Source organism: Silene latifolia, chromosome Y, assembly GCF_048544455.1.
Source record: "Silene latifolia isolate original U9 population chromosome Y, ASM4854445v1, whole genome shotgun sequence".
NCBI lineage: Eukaryota > Viridiplantae > Streptophyta > Magnoliopsida > Caryophyllales > Caryophyllaceae > Silene > Silene latifolia.
The window spans coordinates 482,883,311-482,891,441 of NC_133538.1; the positions used below are offsets into that span (position 1 = coordinate 482,883,311).

Sequence of the window (8,131 nt, forward strand, 5' to 3'; positions counted from 1 at the left end):
ACAATTCTCACATATCCCACTTGGGATTGATGAAGATGCCGTCATGGCATTAACATGATGCTTTGGTGATTTTGAGGCTTCTTCAAGTCTAGCCATAGTTTTTTCAAACTTCAAATTGATGGTATCAATGTGAGCACTAAGTTGAGCACCCAATTGAGTAATGGAGTCCACTTCATGCTTTCATCCTCTAGTAGCCTTGCGAGGTCTACTATATTGTGAGTTATGGACCGCCATTTCCTCAATTTTGTTCCAAGATTGATTGTCATCAACTTCGGTGAACATTCCATTTGATCCCATGTTGAGAGTGTTCCTTGAATCTTCATAAAGACCGTTCCAAAATTGTTTTACCAAGAACCACTCGCTAAGTCCATGGTGAGGACATGAGCGACAAATTCCCTTAAACCGCTCCCAAGCTTCATACAAAGATTCTTCATCCCTTTGCTTAAAGCCCGTGATTTGAGCTCTTAGCATGTTAGTCTTTCCCGGTGGATAGAACTTTTTGTAGAAAGCTAGAGCCAACTTCTTCTAAGAATCAATTCCGAGAGTAGCCTTATCAAGGCCTTTCAACCATTGTTTCGCGGTGCCAATTAAAGAAAAAGGAAATAAGACCCATCGAATTTGGTCTTGAGTTACACCGGTTTGAGAAATCGCATCACAATAGTCACAAAAAGTCTCCATATGAGAATGAGGGTCTTCACTAGGCATCCCCCCAAATTGGCTTCTTTCGACTAATTGGATAAATGCGGATTTGGCAGTAAAATTTCCGGTTAGATGTTGTGGTGTGGGGGTACCATTGGGTAGGTTCTCCTCGGTGGGTACGGAATGTGATGAAAACTTAGGCATTGTGGGTTGATTTTGTGTTGGGTTCTCCTCACCTTCTCTTGCAAAAGGGTTGATGAACTCAATAGTATTTGGTTGAATATCTACAACCTCACAAATACCTCTCAAAGTTCTCCTAGCAAGTCTTCTATTGGTTGTCAAAGTTCTTTCAATTTCGTGATCAAAGGGTAACAAGTCATCTTGTGACCTTCTAGACATGCAAAATATCAAACAACTCGAAAACAATTAGAAAAAACCTTGAGAAGTTTTAGTTCCCCAAGGCAAAGAAAGACACAACTAATAACAATATAAGAAAATCTAAATCAAGTTAACACCGTCCCCGGCAACGGCGCCATTTTTGGTCGGAGTATATTTTTCGGTTACTTGTCGTTAGGAGCACCTAGACCAAAACACAATTTATAACTTCACAAACAACTCTACAATTAGTAAAGAGGCAAGTAAAGGTCGGATCCCATGGGACGGGAATTGAGATGAGATTTTGGTCATATGGGATTCATGGGAATTGATCATACAAACATATTCTCAAGTTATAAGCAAGCAATTATTGTTGTGATGGATCCAGTTGGTTAATATCTTACAATCCTAGGAAAGTTTCGGTCCCGGAGCCGAATCGATTAGATTGTATAACACCTACAAGTTGACTTAGTCTTCCCTACTCAACAACAGGCATGGTCTAATGAGACTCGAGTTGGTTTATGTCTTATAAGTCTCATTGAAAAGATAGGTGATGGGTAAAAAATGCGAGGATTCATAGGCTCACATTTCATCAAACATAACATGTGCATAAGTTGAGATCACAACAAGCAAGCAAATAAACTATGAAAGGATATTAATTTAAGCATGAATCATTCCCCATGCTGGTTTCCCCTAATTACCCATTAACCCTAGCTAAGGAAACTACTCATTCATTATCATGTTGAACATGCTAGCAAGGTTGTCAATCATACTAACAAAGTGTAACATGATGAATAAATGAAAGTGATTAACAATAATTAAAGAGGGATTAAAAGAATTATACCTACTAATGATTCCAGTAATAAAGCAAAGAATAAAAGAAGTACTTGATGCTTGATTGAGAGGTTGTCAATCTCCCAATAATAACCCAAATAATCTTCAATTACCCAAAATAAAGGATGAACAAGATAGAGAGAGAGAGATTAAGGAAATAAAACTTGTATTAAAACTTGATTAATTGTTGATTACAAGATTAAAGAGAGATTTAATTGATCTTAACTACACTAAAGATTGCTAAGAAGAACATGCTCTTCTAATTAGACTAATGGGGTATTTATAGTGGGGATTAGGTGCATGAATTAGGGTTAACTAAGGGCTTAAATGACGATTAAGTCCCTTGTTGGGGAAACGCCAGTCTTTTTGTAAAGACTCCGGTCTCTAGGGAGACCCTGGTCTCTAGAAGAAGATGTGCATCCTTCCTTGAAGCTTGAAGAAGACGAAATGGGTCTGCCTGGGAATCCGGGCGTCTTTAGCACGGGACGGGCGGATTTGGTGGTTTCTGCCCGGGCGTCTTGGGAGTGAAGACGGGCGTCTTCTGGAGATTTTGCCCGGGCGTCTTGGTGGTGAAGACGCACGGATTGTAGGGTGAAGACGGGCGTCTTCTAGACAATTCGCACGGATTGCTGGGCAGTCTTGTTTCTTCTTCTTTTCTTCCTTTTTCTTCATAAAATCCTTGAGGATTTCCTTGGGGATGCAAGGATATTTTCTCATCATTGCCCATCTACTATAGTATGTACGAAGGCCTTCTAATCTTGTCTCTCCTTGATGCTTGGTCATTGAATTCAATCAATTTAGCCTCATTTTGCCATGAAAATGCAAGGTTTGCACTCCTTTCCTACCAAGGGATCAAAACCTCAAAGAATTTTCAAAACAAAAACTAAAGACAATAAATGACCCAAATATCCACTAAAAAGCATGGGAACAAGGCTAATTCGGGGACTAAATGTGCTCTAATTATGGTCACATCAAATATCCCCAAACCGAACCTTTGCTCGTCCCGAGTAAAGAGGTGACAAAGACTAGGACCATTATTTAAACTCTTGGAATATGTGTCCTCCGACAATAATGCGATCACAATTGTTGATCATGATGATCACATGTTTAAGTCTCATTCTAAAGAATACAATTGGGAAGTAATATTTTACTGTCAACTGGTCCACACATATCGGTAATGATTGGCTGACTAGAGTTTGACATTACTGTCGTGCGACGGTGGTGACCTAAAGGGTAACACTCTTAATTGATCATTTTATTGATCGTATGATGATACGGGTTAATTAAATTACTTAAAATTGACAGACGATTTTGGAAGTAAAATTTACGTGTCTCATTGTAATTTGATTAAATAAGATACGGTCTAATTGATCGAATTGTTTTATTACTTAGATGAAATTATTGTTTAAGGAAACAATTACATTTGAATGAATAAATTATTATAAATACAAGATGTTTTTATTTATAACTGGTAAATTATTTTGGTTCAAGTAATTATGAATTACTAAGTCGATTTTGTATATGACGTATTTTTATTAATGCGTTGATTTTTAATATGTTAAAAATACATAACAATTTTACATGACATGTGACATGTGACAAATTGACAAATTGATAAAGATAAAATGGAATCCATTTTATCTCCATATGACCGAAATTAAAGGTGATATTAGGAAAATATTATGTTGATTAAGTAAGTGGTAAACATAATCATTTGCCTAAACTTAGCCATGCAAACCTAGTGGTTATTATGAAGAGCACTTTGATCATGCATTAAGTAAGTGGTAAACATAATATACACTACCAAATGCATTAGTGTATTATTCATTCTATTCATCTAAAAATAAGAGTTTTAGTGAGATAAAAATCCTTCCTTTTCTCCCTTCTCTTAGTAGAAATATTAAGAGATCAAATAATACTTTGGTCAATTTTATACAAAATTAATATTGTTCTAGTAACAATAATATTAATTTTATTAAGTTGTTACTTTGGGTATTAATCCTTGGGAGGGATTCTCTACTTGAATCCTTGTTCATCCATTTAAGGAAGCTCAAGAACAAGTGAGTAGGAGAACTCACTTGTGCCCAAATAATCCGAAATCTTCAATGTAAGAAGATGATTTCTTCCTTATTTTATTATTGTTTGCATGCGTAAGATCATTGTTTAATTTTATGACTAAATTAAATCATCACATATAAGAATATATTAAGTAATGCGATATAGATTTCTTAACAAGTGGTATCAGAGCCTTGGTTGTTTGCATGCAAATCGGTTATAGTTTTTCCGAGTTATACGATTAACATATAAAACTTGTAAATTTGTGTTATTATGATATATCACGAAATAAATTATGCATGTTAATGTTGATGATCCTAAAATGTATTTAGGATATTTTGGTTAATTTATGGATTTTTATTGTTCATCTTATATAGTAATGACATTAAAAATGTGATTTTATGATTAAAATGTCATTTTCGGACTAAAATTAGCTAAACTTCGAATTTTCCAGTGGTTTTTGGATATGTTTTCACATATATTATTTTTAGATGACCTGTAAATTTGCATAATTTTTGGAGTTTTTATGCTCGAAATATGGATTTTTCATGATATAAATCGTATTTAGATGAAAAATAGGTTAATATGAGATAAATATCGAATCTAGTCATAGAAATTTAGTATGTTGTCACATGCATTTTTACAAGATGTGTGTAAAATAATAGGATATATTGAAGTCTTTATGCATGATTTATGAATTTTTGATGAAAAATAGCATAAATAGTGACTTAATTAGTGAATAATTACTAAAACATACTCCATGACTAAGGAAAAACGTCACATGTTGCATTTTATTACCTATTTCAGATCTAAAATTGAAAAGTTGATAAATATATTTATGTTTCTTATGATTATTTGGTAAATCCCATAAACAGCAACATTGTTTTTCCCGATAAAATTCGAAATTTTTAACCTAAGTTTTTTTTGAACATTATGAGAGTCATGGTATTTTTCCAGAATGTTCATGAGTTTAAATTTCAAATTTATTTGAAATTTTTATGATTTATATGAAGTTTAGAGCTTTTATTGTAATTTTGAGTCCACTAATGAACAATTTTAAGAAATACAAGTTAATTATAGTCAAATAGTTATTGGAGACTAATTTTGAGTCCTAAGTTGGTTAGGGTAATTAACTTGTGCATAAATATGATTTTATGTAATTCATTGTGATTTTAAAAGGTTGAATCACGCAAATCCGTAAAAACCGTATAATATACGATATTGGCTCCTTAAAGGCGATTTAGCATAAAATTGGGCATGTTCATACATATTATAATGCTGCATTTTGTTTATGATTGTCATAATTTTATTTTATGTAATTTTGAATTATGTAATTTTTACTTAGTATGGCCTTAGTTTTTAATTGGTATTACCCGAAATGTATGGGAATATCGATTCGGTTGTAATTTATTGTGATCTCGTATCACCGTTTTGTAATTTAATAGATTTATTTTATTTTAATTACAAATGTATAATAGGAAATTATGTAATTTGTTATGTAATTTAATTATTTCGGAGTTCCTTGAAGACGGTGTCACTCAAGAAGGCGATACATACAGACGGTGTTACCTCGAGATGCGTGCCAAAACCGAAGTTCAAGGGACCAATGGAGTTGGTTTCCGAATATGTAATAGTTTATTAGATTTTCTATTTTAGAAAGTCCATACTAGGATTTATTTTATGTTTTGCATTTTATTTATATGTTGCATGCATCGCTAAATCGCCATAACTAAAACATGCATTGTCATTTTAATCGAGTTTATCGACCGTGTCAATTAGAATTATCATAGTTCACCGCTTTAGTTCACTTAAAACGTGATAGATAATAAATTGACATGACCTCTCGCTAAAAATAAACAATTGAGACATAGCCTTCCCAAAAAGTAGAAACCATGAAAACCTATTTCGTGAGGGAGTGCACTCGGCTTTACCGGGGTAAATACCTTGTTACGTAGGGGAAGTGGGTGATAAATGTCTACCCACCGAATTTATAAAGATGAGGGTTGTTTTCGGCTTTACCGATGCCCAAGTTGATGTAAGTTTGGATCATGGACACATTTATTCGAAATTTGGGTTGAACTAAACGAAAGTATTCTCGACGGTTGCCGGATATGTTTCGGGCTAAAGATAAATTTTAATGTAAATTTATCGACCAAGAGTTCTAAAAGTAGAATCGATTAAAAGGTTAATCCACCGAGTTATATTGATAAGGGTTATTTTTCGGCTTTACCGATGCCTAAATTAAAATGAATTTGGGTCTTGGAATCATTTATCGAGTTGGGTAGAGGTCACTAGATAAATGCAATAAAACTTGTTTAAATTAAAATTTTTACGAGTATAATTTTGAAAACGACATATGATTTATTCCTTCTATTTTGTTTTGTAGACCGCTTTTATTTCTCATAACAAATGGCCAATCCAAACACCAACGCCACGCCTCTCACTAATACTTCATGACTTTGATCCTTCATGGACCGATGTAAACTTGAAAATAATGGGTCAAATTTCTCCGAGTGGGATGCCCAACTCAAATTAGCCGCCCAAGGTGACGACAAGCTTCGTTACCTCACCGAGGCTTCTCCACCCGAACCTAATACTAGGTCGACCGCCGCTACTAGGGAAGCATATGAGGCTTACCAGAAGGAGTCCGCCGCAATGAAAAATGTGTTGATCTTTGCGATGGAGGCGGATCTCCAAAGGAGAGCCTTTAAGATGGGCACCGCTAATGAAATCTATTCCAAACTTGTGACAATGTTTTCACAAACTCCGCTGATCGTCCAATATGAGGCGGCCGCAACATTCTTTGATCTCGACTTCAAAGATGTCAAAAAGGTTAGCCCTCACGTGCTCAAATTAATGGAGCTAGTCGAGACTTTGAAGATTCAAAAAGTTGAAATCCCCAAAGAACTCATTGTAGATAGGATTCTACACTCCTTATCCAAAGTCAAGGCGTATGTTCAATTTCGGGTGAGTTTTAACATGCAAGACAAGGACGTGTCTCTTGAAGAGTTGCACAAGTTACTTGTGCAAGCCGAAAGAGACATGGGGTTAAATGTTAACCCACCTAAGGATGTGCTTAACATTAGCACCAAAAGCAAGGGGAAGTTCAAGAAGAATGGGAAGAAGGGTAAGAAGCAAGCTCCCACTTTCACCAAAGCTAAGACTTATGAAGCTAGCACTTCCAAGATCAAGAAGGGTCCTCTTGATAAATGCCATTATTGTAATGGTGTTGGACATTGGAAAAGAAATTGTTCCAAATACCTTGGTGACATTAAGGCTGGAAAGATAACTCCAGTAGGTAAATGACTATCCTTTCTTTTATGTTTCTAATGCAACTATGGTATTGTGATACAAAGTTGTGATAATATATCCCCTTTTTATTGTAAATAGGGCCTCTACCAAGCAAGGACAAGGGAAAAGAAAAGCAAGCTTGAGAAACCATCAAGAAGCTAGGAATAGCTTCAATGAAGCTTCGCTTTTTATTGTCTTATTTTAATTATGTTTCGGATTTTAGAACCTTTTGATTTCCGTGTTCGACATGGATATGTATTTTGGATAATGGTTGTATTTTGTATAATGGTGGCTTGGTTTGCAATCAAGTCACCCGTTTTATCGTTTTTATCCTTATTCTAAAATTCGTCTTTATCCGCTTGCTCATAGAAACATATGATCATTCACTTAAAGTGATCTAATAGACAACTATAATGATGGGATTCATTATATGTCCACAAGCTTAAGGCTTGTATATGATCAATTATAAAGTGATGATTGAGTTGATGAACTCACCTAAAGGAATGTTAATCACGAAGTACACTAATCAAATCTAAAACAATTAGTCAACCTATGAGATAGTCCACCTTATACTTCAAAAATCATTATTTGTGTCTCATAAGCTATCTTTTGAATCTCTAGTTTATTCATTCTAAAGATAGAGTGGGAGAAAAATGAAGACACAAAGAACACCAAGCAAAATTTGTGTACTTGTGTAAATGACATCTACGCAAGAAACAATGATTTGTATACCTATACAGATAGTATACACGAATAGATGAGATCTATGGTCTTGAATAGATGATATCTACATGACAAAAGAGATCAAGTGAAGTAATCATAAGAATATGTTCTCAAGATAACTACACGAGGAGACCAAAAGAAAGTTTTAGAATGAGAATGACTAATTTAAAGTCTTAACCATAAGTTTTGACTAAGTTTATGAACAACTTTTGAC

General features: G+C 34.6%; 1 non-coding gene across 1 annotated transcript; it reads left to right on the forward strand.

Moving 5' to 3' along the window:
- The first annotated feature begins 364 nt into the window (after positions 1 to 364).
- On the forward strand, positions 365 to 471 carry LOC141634664 (small nucleolar RNA R71). The gene has a single exon (XR_012539389.1). It is a non-coding gene; the product is annotated as a small nucleolar RNA R71 (small nucleolar RNA).
- The last annotated feature ends 7,660 nt before the right edge of the window (positions 472 to 8,131 follow it).